General features: G+C 37.4%; 1 pseudogene; it reads left to right on the forward strand.

Moving 5' to 3' along the window:
* The first annotated feature begins 1,851 nt into the window (after window positions 1–1,851).
* On the forward strand, window positions 1,852–12,843 carry LOC127186238 (vomeronasal type-2 receptor 116-like; annotated as a pseudogene).
* The last annotated feature ends 1,373 nt before the right edge of the window (window positions 12,844–14,216 follow it).

Consider the following 14,216-nt stretch of genomic DNA (forward strand, 5'->3'; position numbering starts at 1 on the left):
AGTTCTGTCTAGTTAGAGGGTGTCCTCTCATCCCAGTCACCACCATATTATCCCAGAACTGTCTTATTTATCCACCTTGTCAGAGACATATCTCCATTCATACCTCCATTCTTACTGTTCAGGCACTGACCTGCTGCATCAGCTCTCCCCAGGTCTGATATCCACCCTCATTTCAATCTGAGATTTCTCTCCTACCTTGTTCCATATCTTCACCTTCTTCTGCTATCTATTATATTTCCCTTTCTGAGGTAGAATAAAGCATCCTCTCTGGGTTCCTCCTTCTTACTCATTTTTTTGGGGTCAGTAAATTCTGATATTCTTATCCTGTACTATACGGCTAAGTAATTATATCCATGTGCATTTTTGTTAGTCTAGGTTATCACACTCAGCAGATGTTTTCTAGTCTACTTGCATGAAAAAATTTATGATTTTATTTGTTTTTTTTATCTGAGTAGTATTTCATTGTTTATTCTCCATTGTTTGTTTGAGTGACATCAACTTTTTCTGGACTCTAGCTATTATGAATAAAGCTGTTATGAACATAATTGAGCAAGTGGCCTAAGATAAATGTCCAGGTATGGTACAGCTATGTCTGGAGGTTAAGCTTTTACCAGTTTTCTGATAAAGTAACAGACTGATTTCCAAAGTCATAAATGCATCCACTTCAATATGTATCTCCTGTGTGTGAATTTATTTGAAAATAAACCAGTAAAAAAAATGCTCTGCCTGAAATATAATTTAAAAAGCAAAACAACAATATAAAGATGAATAGAAGAGAATATGATAAATATATATTTCCAACTAATTATAATAGATTGTTAATCTTGGTAGCAAATGTTGCCCCAGAAATACTCCTGTGCATTCACCAGTCGTTCTTTCACTATCTTAGTCAATTAAGTTAATTACATATGGAAATACCAGAAACTCAGAGGCTCAAACATCATGTGTAATTTTCATATTTCTATGTAATTAATAAATGAATACATAATCAGGTTTACAGCTTGGTCAAAACCTGTGGCCTTGTCTTTACCTTCTGAGTAAGTACTCAATAACCGCAGATGGAAATGCTTTCCATGGAATATGCATGTTTTGTGTAGATGAACTCACATGAAATTTTATAGGTGTCCCAAAATTCCATATTTTTATCTTTGCAAACTTTATCCCACAGGATAATTGTTCCAAACATAGGAAAAGACAATATCTTCAAGTACAGGATAGACATTGTATTGATTTCAAATGATTATGTGTATACTTCTGTACATAATAAATATTGTACCATTTTACAGAACACCATCTGAAAGCCAGTTTCCTATGGTTTTGGCTTTTTCCCTAGATGAAATAAACTGAAACCCTTATCTTCTACCAAATATGTCTTTAGTATTTCCAGTACCACATTTTATAAGTGTGTCAGAATTAAAAGTTCTCATTCACGTTCCTCAACCAACTCATTTGTTTTCTCCTAATTATGACTGTGCCCAAGTAGTCAGTTGTACAGTATTTCTTACAGGACCAAACTGGGAAGCATCTGTACTATATCACACATTCATGTACAGCCATGAACCTCAACAGGTGAGAGATTGTGCGGTTAAAATCTAATTAATTTGTGTCTCCATTGGTGGCTTTGATAAGATGCAAAAAAGGGTGTAAAGAGGAGACTGGTCTTACTGGCCTTATGTCAATCTGTGTAGTTCAATGGTATTATTCAGATACTTGATGGGGATCTGGAATTTCTTTGTGTGAAATGGGGATAAGAGGAGAAGGTAAGGGGGATTTCTACAGATTTTTACAGATCAAATGTGTTTACAAGTTCTTAAAAGTACATGCTACCTCATGCTGCTCCCTGTGTCCTAGGTTCTTCATCTTACTTATGAACCTTTTCATCCTCTCCTGAATGACCGTGTACAATTTCCCTATATTTATCAGATGGCCCATGAGGATACATCTATTGCCATGGCCCTCATCGCCTTCTTACTCTATTTAAATTGCAACTGGGTAGGGCTGGCCATCTCTGACAATGAACAGGGCACACAGTTTCTCTCAGATTTGAAAAGAGAGATGGAAAAGGATACAGTCTGCTTTGCCTTTTGTGAACATGATCCCACTGAACATGGAGGTTTACATGTCAAGAGCTGAAGTGTATTAAAGCCAAATCATGACATCGTCCACAAATGTTGTTATCCTTTATGGTGACACAGACAGTACTCTTGCTATAGCCTTTAGAATGTGGTAATCTATAGGTATACAAAGAACATGGATCACCACCTCACAGTGGGATGTTCCTACAAGTAAGAGAGACCTCACACTTGACCCATTCCATGGGACTCTTGCTTTTGCACAGGACCATGGTAAGATTTCAGGTTTTAAAAATTTTGTCCAGACATTGAACCCTCTCAAATACTCAGATAATTATCTGGCAAGACTGAAGTGGATGAACTTTAACTGTGAAGCCTCAGCATCTAACTGTAAGACAATGAAGAACTGCTCAACCAATTCCTCATTGGAATGGCTAATGGCACAGACTTTTGACATGGCCTTCAGTGATAGCAGTTATGACATATACAATGCTGCATATGTTTTGGCCCATGTCATTCATGAGATGCTTCTTCAACAGGTAGAAACTCAGCCAATTGACAATGAGAAAAAATATGATCATATCTGCTCAAAGGTAGGGTTTCTTCTATTGGATTATACGTGATCTTATCAATGTCATAGTTTTTAAGAATCTCTCAGATGATTAACTGAGTGAACTAGAAAATGTTTCCCCAAAACCTAGGTTTCTAAATGTTTTTATACTGACACAAAAAATCTAGAACTTTGTATACATCTTCAAATACAAAGGTATTGGAACGAAAGACACCATTTATCAGTGAAAATCAGTGATTCTGTAACAGACCAACTGAATATGATCATACTTGTTCTAATATTGGAGAGATAATTAGTCTTTTTTTCATTAATGGTCTCCTTGATAAGGAGATGAGTGTTCATTAATTCTGAAATTTGAGGTAATAAGTTCAGGGGATTGTTTTCTCAATTGATTCTCCCCCAAATGTAGTCTCTGTTCACCTTCCTCAAAGTTTTAGTATAATTGCACAGAAATAGTTATGTGAATCAGTTTATTACACACACACACTCATTTGTTTGGATATATGTTTCTCACTGTATATTTGTTTCTAAGTGTGTTTCTGTGTATCTGTGTGTATATCTGTATTTATGTGTGTGTGTACATATGTATGCATGCGTGTGTGTGTGTTTGTGTGTGTGTGTGTGTTTCTGTCCATCTGACTCTCTGTCTGTTTTTAGAAGGAAGCATAAATTGTCTGTGTTTAAATGCTCATGTGTATGTTTGTTTCTCTTTTATGTATGTTTCTTTTTGTATTTATAAGCGCATGTGTCTGTGTGTTCTGTGTTTCTGTATATTGGATTGCACATATGTATATCTCTTGCTCTGTGTGTGTGTGTGTGTGTGTGTGTGTGTGTGTGTGTGTGTGTTTCTATCTGTCTCTCCTTTGATATTGTGAGCATAAATGTGTTTTTGTGTCATTGTCTCTCTGGGTTAGTGTTTGTATCTCATTACGTCTCATTGAGTGTATTTGTCTGTGCACATGAGTATCTACGTATGTGTTTGGTACATTTCTGTACTTGTGTGTCTGTTTGGATGCATATGTATGTCTGTGCCTGTATGTTCATATGTGTTTCTGGACATGTATGTTAATGTGTGTGTAAACAAATATGGGGCTATATTATGTGTGTATCTCTATATAGATATGGGTCTCTCTGTTTGCAGAACCTTGTGTGTTTGTGTTGTGTTTGTGTTGTGTTTGTTTGTGAGTTGTACATGTATGTTTGATGTGTAAGTGCTTATCTATGCTTGTCTTTCTTAGTTTCCTTTCAGTGTACTAAAATTCTGCAAATATTATGACAAATTAATATAATGTTCTCATTTCATTGAGAATCTCCACCTGATACCTTCAATAAAATTGCATTTCAGATGTAATCATCACACATTTTCTCCAATCTGGGAAGAGCATATAGATTATATAATACTGCCTGTTTTTTATATGCACTCCTTGATGAGAAAGACCCACTTTATTACTCCTACTGGAGACAAAGTGACCATGAACCAAAAAGAAAAACTTCAGAAAGAATATGACAATTTCTACATTTGGAATCTCCCACATTATTTTGAACTTAAGTTGAAGATAGGAAAGTTTAGCCTATATTTTCCACATGGTCGACAGCTCCATTTATCTGAAGACATGTTAGAGTGGGCCACAGGAAGTCAACAGGTGGGTTTAAAGAACTGTACTCATTTCCATTACATACAAATAAACACTCTGTGTTTAGTTGGTCCATTTATGCTTTTATATAAGTTAGTGAAATGAAATAAATTGTCACATAAGGAACCTACTTCTAGTCTCCTCTGTTATATTTCTTATTTTCACTATTTTTGACGTTATTTCCTCAAGGAGTTCATGCAATAGTTACACTGTACTTTATTATAAAAGAAACTGTGACCATATGTGTGTGGATTTATATCTGGGTCTTCAATTCGATTCCACTGATCAACCAGCCTGTTGCTGTGCCAGTACCATTCTTTTTTAATTACTATTGCTTTATAGTACAGTTTGAGATCAGGTATGGAGATTCCTCCGGAGCACCTTTTATTGTAAAAGATTGTTTTAGCAATTCTGGGTTTTTTGTTTTTCTATATTAAGTTCAGAATTGAACTTTCAATGTCTTTAAAAAAATTGTGTAGGTATTCTGATAGGGATTGCATTGAATCTGTAGATTGCTTTTGGTAGGATGGCCATTTTTACTATGTTAATTCTCCCGATCCATGAGCAAGGAAGATCATTTCATCTTTTCATGTCATCTACAATCTCTTTCTTCAGAGTTTTGAAATGTTCTTCAAACAAATCCTTCACTTTCTTTGTTAGAGTAACTCCTAGATATTTTATGTTGCTTGTGGCTAATGTGAAGGGTGTGGTTTTCCTAATTCTTCCTCTGCAAGCTTGTCATTTGTGTATATAGGAAGGCTACAGACTTTTTTGAGTTAACTTTGTATCCAGCCAATTTGCTGAAGGTGTTTATCAGCTGTAGGAGTTCTCTGGTGAAATTTTGAGAGTCATTATGTACACTATAATATCATCTGCAAATAGGATAATTTGACTTCCTCCTTTCCCATTTGGATACTCTTGGTCTCCTTTTGTTGTCTTATTGCTCTGGCTAGAACTTTGAGTACTATATTGAAGAGATATGGAGAGAATGGGCAGCTTTGCCTTGTTCCCGATTTTAGAGGAATTTCCTTGAGTATCTTACCATTTACTTTGATATTGGCTATTGGCTTGCTGTATATAGCCTTTATTATGTTGAGTAAAGTGTCTTGTATCCCCGATCTCTCTAAACCTTTAAACATGAATGTGTGTTAGATTTTATCAAATGCTTTCTCTGCATCTAAGGAGATGATCATGTGGTTTTTTAATTTTCACTTTGTTTATATGGTGGATTACATTGATGTCTGGAATAAAGCCTACTTGGTCATGATGAATGATATCTTTGATGTATTCTTATATTCGTTTTGCAAGTATTTTATTTAGTATTTTGCATCGATGTTCATAAGAGAAATTGGTCTGAAATTCTCTTTCTTGTGAGTCTTTGTGAGGTTTAGGTCAATGTGACTATGGTCCCATAGAATGAATTTGGTAATGTTCCATCCATTTCTATCTTTTGGATTAGCTTGAATAGTATTGGTATTAGCTGGCCCTTGAAGGTCTGGTAGAATTGTGCACTGAAACCATCTGGACCCGGCCTTGTTTTGGTTGGGAGACTATCAATGATTGCTTCTATTTCTGTAGGTGAAATGGGACTATTTAGCTTGTTTATGTGTTCTTCACTGAACATTGGCAAGTGAAATTGATCAAGAAAATCATCCATTTCCCTTAGATTTTTAAATTTTGTGGCGTATATGCCTTCAAAGTAGGATCTTATAATTCTTTGTATTTCTTCAGTGTCTGTTGTTATGTCTCCCTTTTCATTTCTGATTTTGTTGATTTCAATACTGTCTCTCTGCGTTTTAGTTAGTTTGGCTAACGGTCTGTCTGTCTTCTTGATTTTCTCAAAGAACCAGCTCTTGGTTTTGTTGGTTCTTTGGGACTGTTTTCTTAGCTTCTAGTTTGTTAATTTCAGTCCTGAAGTTTGATTATTTCAAGACGTCTGCTTCTTTTGTGTGTTTCTGCATTTTTTCCTAGTGCTTCCAGTTGTGTCATTAAGATGCTTATGTGCGATGTTTCCAGTTTCTTTTTAAAGGCACTTAGTGCTATGAATTTTCCTCTTAGTACTGCTTTCAGTGTATCCCACAAATTTGGGTATGTTTTTCCTTCATTTTCATTGAATTTCAGAAACTCCTTAATTTCTTTCTTTATTTCTTCCCTTACCCAGGTCTTATTTAGCAGAGAATTGTTTAGTTTCCACGGTCTTATAGGCTTGTTGTTATTTCTGTTCTTGTTGAATTATAGCCTAAGACCATGGTGATCTGATAGGATACAAGGTATTATTTCAATACTCTTGTATCTGTTGAGGCCTGTTTTGTATACCACAGTTTCTTTATCCATTCTTCTTCTGAGGGACACTTAGGCTGTTTCCATGTTCTGTCTATTATGAAAAGGCTGCTATGAACATGGTTGAGCATATGCCCTTGTTGTGTGATGGAGTATTTACTGGGTATATTCCAAGGAGTGGAATATCTGAGTCTTGAGGAAGTTCTATTCCCAATTTTCTGAGATAGCACCAGATAGGTTTCTAAAGTGGTTGTACAAGTTTGCATTCCCACCAGCAATGAAGGTGTGTTCTTTCTCCACATCTTCACCACCATGTGGTATCACTTGAATTTTTTATCTTAGACATACTGATGGGTGTAAGATGGAATCTCAGAGTTCTTTTGATTTGCATTTCCCTGATGACTAAAAATTTATATCCTCACTTATAATTGTACAGTAGCCCAAGGAGCATGTCTTTTGAAAGTCCTCACTTAGCAGGAAATTGGAATAGATGTGAAAACATTATATTGGGACTCTAGGTGAAAGAAGTATGGAAGAATGGGGAAATAGAAGGATCCAGAGGGTCCTAGAAATCCACAAGAAGAACATTAGAATGGACAGATCTTGGACCAGGGGTTATTCTAAATGTATGGCACCAACTAAGACCAATACATTCAGTAAACATGGAACCCCAACGAGACCTAGCCAATGGACAGAACATTCACCACAGCTGAGTGGAGACTGGGGACTGACATTCACAAAACTCTGGTGCCCCATATTTGATCATGTCCCTTTGATGGGGTGGCCTGGTGGTTCAGATGAAGGATAACAGGCTAGCAAGAAGAGACTTGATACCCAATGATCATGTACAGGATAAGGCAGTCCCCCTCCATCACAGACATAGAAGAGAGAAATACAGTGGATGGGGGAGGGAGGGAGGAGCAAGAGGATATAAGGAATGGCATAACAGTCAAGATGTAATATGAATAAATTATAAAAAATGAAGAAAATGAGAGAAAATAATGTTTCCTGTTCTAGATAGAGAGTTGAGGTATCCAAATGCTAAAGAGTGAGACCCTGTTTCACAACCACCACAGCAAAAGGAAGCATTCTATTTAACTGAATATGTGGAGAATATGAGATGAACCTGTGCACCAGTGACAAGGTGGTCTTCACTTAGACCTTATATACTGAATAAGATTCAAATGAGCATGCAACAATCAGCTAATTTCTAATGCTCCTTACAGAGCCTCATCATAAAGTTCAGTGTAATACAAAGATAACCTTCCTTTAACCTAGGAAAACCTTCAATTAACATTCAAACTAACTTAAGAATATATTATTAATTTGTTCTTATTACATCTCAATTGTTATCTCATACCTTGTATTCTCCCATTCCTCTCTCCCTCCCACTTTCCACCTACTCTCCTGTCCAACATCTGTGACTGAGGGGGGATCTCCTCCCTCTGTATATGCTCATAGGGTATCAAGTCTTTTCTAGCTAGCCTGCTATCCTTCGTCTGAGTGCCATCAGGCCTCTCCCCATCAAGGGGACATGGTCACTTATGGGGCACCAGAGTTTGTGTGAAAGTCAGCCCTGATTCTCCACTCAACTGTGGAGAACGTCCTGTTCATGGGCTAGGTCTGGGTAGGGGTACGAAGTTTACTGCATGTATTGTCCTTGCCTGGTGCCATGGAAACAAACAGACTTTTACTCAGGTTCGCACAATATTTGTAGGCTCCTTAAGGTCTTCTCACTTCAGGAAACACATCACATTACCACTTCTTACACATCAATTTCGGTACTATGTCACTAGGGTTCTCTTTTCAATTGTATTTTTTCTTTACACTAAGTTTGTGATGATTTGAAGTCTTAATTTACATGGAGCATGTGTTTGCTATCTTAGACTTGAGATATTTCCCTTGTTTTAGATGTGCTTTTGTCATATCTTGCTAAGTCATTGCTTTGATTAATCTTTGGCCATGAACAAAGTGAGGAGAAAGGTTTTTTGTCTCATGGATTATAGACAAGGAAAGACAAGGGTGGAATTTGGAGATTGAAACTAAGGCATAGGCCTTTGAAAGAACACTGCTTACTTGCTTGCTCTGTTTCATTTCTCATGCACCCCTTTCCTAGCACAGAATTGTCTTTAGTAGAACTTGGCATGCCTACAATGAATACCAAATAATAAAATGCATCAGCGTTAGAAAGATGGCTTATTCTGACAGAGAGAAATTGGTCAGGTAAGGTTCATATCCATGTTCTCTATCTTTTTATTTACTTTGTGTCAGCTTGATGAAATCAGCAAGGAAACCAGGTTGCAATCTCTGTAGTGCTTGCTCAAAGTACAACAAAATTGTTTCTAGAATGTGTACAATTTGGTAAAGAACTCCACTTTCATCACTTTGTTTTAATATATTCGCATGTTTGGCATTATACAATGTGCTAAGTGACATGTGGTACCTCAGCTTATGTATATAAAATAAGCTTATTGATATCTCAACATGCTAATATAATATAGTTATGGATGTAGTAGGTAAAACTCAATATGTATCTTCTTTCCTCAGATGGTGCCTTCTGTATGCAGTGTTGACTGTGGTCCTGGACTCAGAAAATTCAGGCAGGAGGGAATGCCAGCCTGCTGTTTTATTTGTATCCACTGCCCAGAAAATGAAATTTCTAATGAGACAAGTGAGTGTTTGCTGCTGTGATAAATCCTTTACACTGAGACCCCTCTCCACCAACAAAGGGATGCTGAAGGAGTCTGAAAGGCAACTACAAAAATAAAGTATACCATTTTCTCCATTAGCAGTCACAGGAATACAAACATTAACAATGTCATAACAACAACAACAACAGCAACAACAACAATCACAAAAACCCTTTTACCTAGCTACACATTTTGATTCAATTTATGTCACATCATATTTTCTGAAAGAAACAAAATCAAACTTCCGTGTGAGCACATTCTGTATGAAATCTACTATGGTTACTAATTTCCACTATAACTTCATGCATACAAGTTTCCAGTCATGAATTTTTAAAATGTGCATTCATTCTTTTTGCATATCTATATACTCTACAGGTGTTTTTGTACACAGTGTAGGGAAAAATCCAACAGAAGACAGAATATGGCACAAGAACTGATGGACTGTGTAATGGAGGTGCCTAGAACCAAGTCTGTATCCTTAGAAAAATTAGTGTAGAGATCAAAAAATGAAATGTAAAATTAGCAAAAACTGCTGAGTATGAGACAGAATTTGTGTGATATGTAGAGCCCCATTTTCTTTCCCCCCCTTCTTTATTGTAATTTAATCTGATTAGATCCCAATTGTTATTTCCTCATCCATTTTCAAATGTCTGATGTGATTGGTTTCTAGGAAGGTGACGATAATTCTTAACACATGATGTACAAAATATAAGGAGTCGTATATCAAATATTTTATACATAGCACCATACTAATAATTTCGTGAAATAATAGATTAGAATCGTTTTGTACTGAAAGCAGTTAGTACAAAAATTAAATTTTTATTACAACCTACAAACCCAGTTTAGTAAAATGATTATATATTTATGCTTGACAAAATGCAAGTGGACAATGTGTAGTTTTTACAACATTACCTTTGATACTATGCAATGAAATTTAAGTTCTTAAAGTACTTTTCTGGCCAATAATATGGCCCTACACTTAAATAATTTGCAACTAAGACTGAGAGCTGAGTCATCCAGGACCCATATAGTGAGAGGAGGCAAAGAACTCTTAGAAATGCCTTGTTGACATCTATGTACTCAAATAACATCCATAATGATGAAATAAACTGTAATAAAATTTTTATAAATAATAAAAATTAATAAGAATTCATGGTAATTACATAAATAAATAGAAAAAGAGTAATATTATTTATAGGTGTGTATGTACGTTGTGAGTGTATGTGTACATAAGGGCAGATGAAGGTGAGAGACAACTAATACCTCTATAGTTAATTTGCAGGCAGTTGTGAAACACCTCACATGGGTTCTGGGAACTGAACTCAGGTTTTCTGCAAGAGCAGGACATTCTCTTCATAGTTCAGCTAACTTTCCAACACTTTAGGCAAAGTAACTAGTAACAATTGCCCATCAATAAATTGTTCTACATGAAAGATTTAAAAACCAGGAAGCACCTTATAACCCTGTGCAACAATCTAATGAATCAGTGCAATTCCAATGAAATTTCCTACCATTGTCATTTCAGGAGAGGATATTATGAGTGAAGTAGTTTGTTTAACACAAAAAAATCTGGGTCACTGGCCAGATGTGGTGACACATGCCTTTAATCTCAGCACTTGGGAGGCAGGTGCAGGTGGATCACTGTGAGTTCAAGGCCAGCCTGGTCTAAAAAAGTGAGTCCAGGACAGCCAAGGCTACACAGAGAAACCCTATCTTGAATAAAAATCTAGGTCACTTTTGGGTTTTGTTTTATTTCTTCCATGCTGCTTATTGATATATAAATTTACCTCAGAGTATATTCACAGAGTTTGGGTCTCATAGAGAATGCAATTAGGGAAGCAAGAAGATCCTGAATGCTTCCCATGAAGGTAAAATAAAGATGAAGAGTTTTGTAGTGCTCAGTCTTTAGAGAGGTTTCTACTTTCAGTGATAGAATTAGTGCTTTTCATGATCAAGACTCAGGAATTGTTTTTCTTTACTGCCATATGAGAACATAAATAAGAACATATTAATAATTCTTTTTTTTTTTTTTACAGTTTTCAAGCCTTTATATTACTTTTATATACAGAGAAACTTTACGTCTCGTACTCACATTCCAACTTCTCCCAAATGATTATCAAATTTATGAGCACATCTGTTACACTTTTTGGTCACATAAATATAACACACACACACACACACACACACACACATACACACACTACCAACCCTTTTACTGTTCCTTAGATATCATTATGTTTGGGCCGGGAATTAGAAAAACTGTCATTGTTCTTCCCCAAGCAGAAGACAGTCTCCATCTCTTATAAAGAAAGCATCAATTAAACAATTAGTGTACTCAGGAGGCACTGAATGCATGGGAAAGGAGATTTTAAAAGACACTCATTCACGCTGTGGGTAATGAGTTTAGATTTCGTGAATTTACCTGAATAAGTCATTTTATAATAGCATCCAGAATGATTTAGGAAGTCTAGTTTCTGAAAACCTTGTAAATGACATCACTAACACTGTTAAATAGACAAAATTTGCTTTGGTTTTCTTCTCTAAAAAGATAATAAGAATTAATAAATGGAAGCATTGTTGTATAGCAATGTCGTTTAATCATATTATCAGCAGTAAGATGGAGATATCACAAAGCTTTGTCAACAGACTTATTGAAATATCTTGTAAATAAACTGCTGAAGCTATACTAACAAATATTTCCTTTCTGATTCAGACATGGACCAATGTGTGAAGTGTCCAGAGGACCAGTATACCAACACAGAGCAGAATCACTGCATCCACAAGGCTGTGATCTTTCTAAGCTATGAAGATCCCTTGGGGATGGCTCTGGCCTTCATGGCCTTGTGCTTCTCTGCCTTCACAGCTCTGGTTCTTGGGGTATTTTTGAAGCACAATTACACAGCCATTTTGAAGGCCAATAACCGCACTCTCAGCTACATCTTACTCCTGTCACTCATGTGTTGTTTCCTCTGCTCCTTGCTCTTCATTGGCCATCCAAACTCAGCCAATTGCATTTTACAGCAAATCACATTTGGAATTGTATTCACTGTGGCTATTTCCACTGTTTTGGCCAAAACAATTACAGTGGTTCTGGAAGAATAATGAGGTACATTCTGGTTTCAAGAACACTTAATTACATTATTCCTCTCTGTACACTCATCCAAATTATTCTCTGTTCAATCTGGCTTGCAGCTTCTCCACCAGTTGTTGATATTGATGCAGACTCTGAGAATGGCCACATCATCATTGTGTTCAACAAGGGTTCAGTAACTGCATTTTACTGTGTAATTGGATATTTGGCATGTCTTGCCTTAGGAAGCTTCACTGTGGCTTTCATGGCCAGGAACCTGCCTGATGCATTCAATGAAGCCAAGTTCTTGACATTCAGCATGCTGGTGTTTTGTACTGTGTGGATTACTTTCCTCCCTGTCTACCATAGCACCAAGGGCAAGGTCATGGTGGCCTTGGAGATTTTTTCCATCTTGGCTTCCAGTGCGGGGATGCTGGGGTGCATCTTTGTTCCAAAGTGCTACATAATTTTATTAAGACCAGACAAAAATTCCCTTCAAAAGATCAGGGGGAAATCATATTCCTGAAGGCGTATTTCATGAGTACTTTTTGTTAATTTAATTTATTTTTTCAGTTTACATGCTGATTATAGACTCATTCCTTTATCTTCTTCCAATGCCACCTTTCCTCCCTCTCTCCATCCCCTCTTCTCTATGCCTCAGATTAGTGGAGAACCCCTTCCTATGCACGTCAGCTCTCCATGTTGAGTCAGGACTGACCCTGTCCTCTTCTCATGGCACCTAAAAAAATAGTCCCACAAGGAGGAAATGATAAAAAATCTAGCATCACAATCCCTACAGTAACTGCCCTGAAATTTCTTACTAGAGGACCCACATGAAGCCTGAGCTACCCATCATCTAGATCTGTATGGGGGGCATAGGTCCAGTTCATGCATGATCCTTAGTTGCTGCCTCAGTCTCAGCAAGCAACTAAGTGCCTTGGTTAGCTGGCTCTTTTGGTCTTTTTGTGGATCTTGTGTCACCTCCAGGTCTTGTTCTCCTTCCTCCCACTGTTCCACAAGACTTCCTATTATCACTCAATGTTTGGATGTGACTCTCAGCATTTGTTTTAAACCTGTGTTTAGCAGAGCCTCTCAGAGGACAACACAGTTAGACTTCTGTCTACAAGCATAGCAGAGTATCATTAATAATCTAAGTGGTAAGCTCTGTCCATGGACTGTGTCTTGGTTTGTGCCAGGTAGTCTGACTGGGAAATGAATTCTAACTGACAAATATAAAATTGTTACATAACCAACAAATTTTGGGCTACAGTGCATGATCTGTCTCTTAGAATGATGCTCACTGTTTCCTCTAATGATATTGCTTAGCAGTATCATGGCTACTAGAGTTGTCTATGTTGTTCATATAACCTTGCCCTGATCTACTTATTTCACAATTTATAAAAATTGGGGCATAGTGTAGAGTGTAAATGTTCTTTTTTTATTTAGAATAAAAAATTTTCAAGGATCGAGCAGTGTGGACCATGTTTGGAGGCTCCAGTGAACAATTCAGGGAATTGCACAGATTTCTGAGCCAGGAACACTGAGGTCCCCACACTACGGCAGCAGGAGTGCTCCACGGTTTGGAGGGACCAGGGTGTGGAGGAACCTGCATGCCCCTGCACACAGGAGGAGTGCAGATTTTCTCAGATTAGAGCAGCAGCAGCAGTAGCGACACCAGCGGCACCAGCGTCAGCAGCAGCGGTGGCTGAGGTTTGCAGGTCAGAGCCTTCTGGTGGAGGCGATTGGTGGTGTGGCCAGTGGGAGTTGCTGTGGGAGACGGGACTCTGGGCAGGATTTGTGTCACATGGTGCCTTGGGACCCAGACTGGACTCGGCGGACAGTTTGGCCCCAGAGTCCTGGGTACAGCTCATTGCACAGAGCCATGGAGATCCTGGCTCA

The sequence above is a fragment of the Acomys russatus genome, unplaced genomic scaffold (genome assembly GCF_903995435.1).
Source record: "Acomys russatus unplaced genomic scaffold, mAcoRus1.1, whole genome shotgun sequence".
NCBI classification, from domain to species: Eukaryota; Metazoa; Chordata; class Mammalia; order Rodentia; family Muridae; genus Acomys; species Acomys russatus.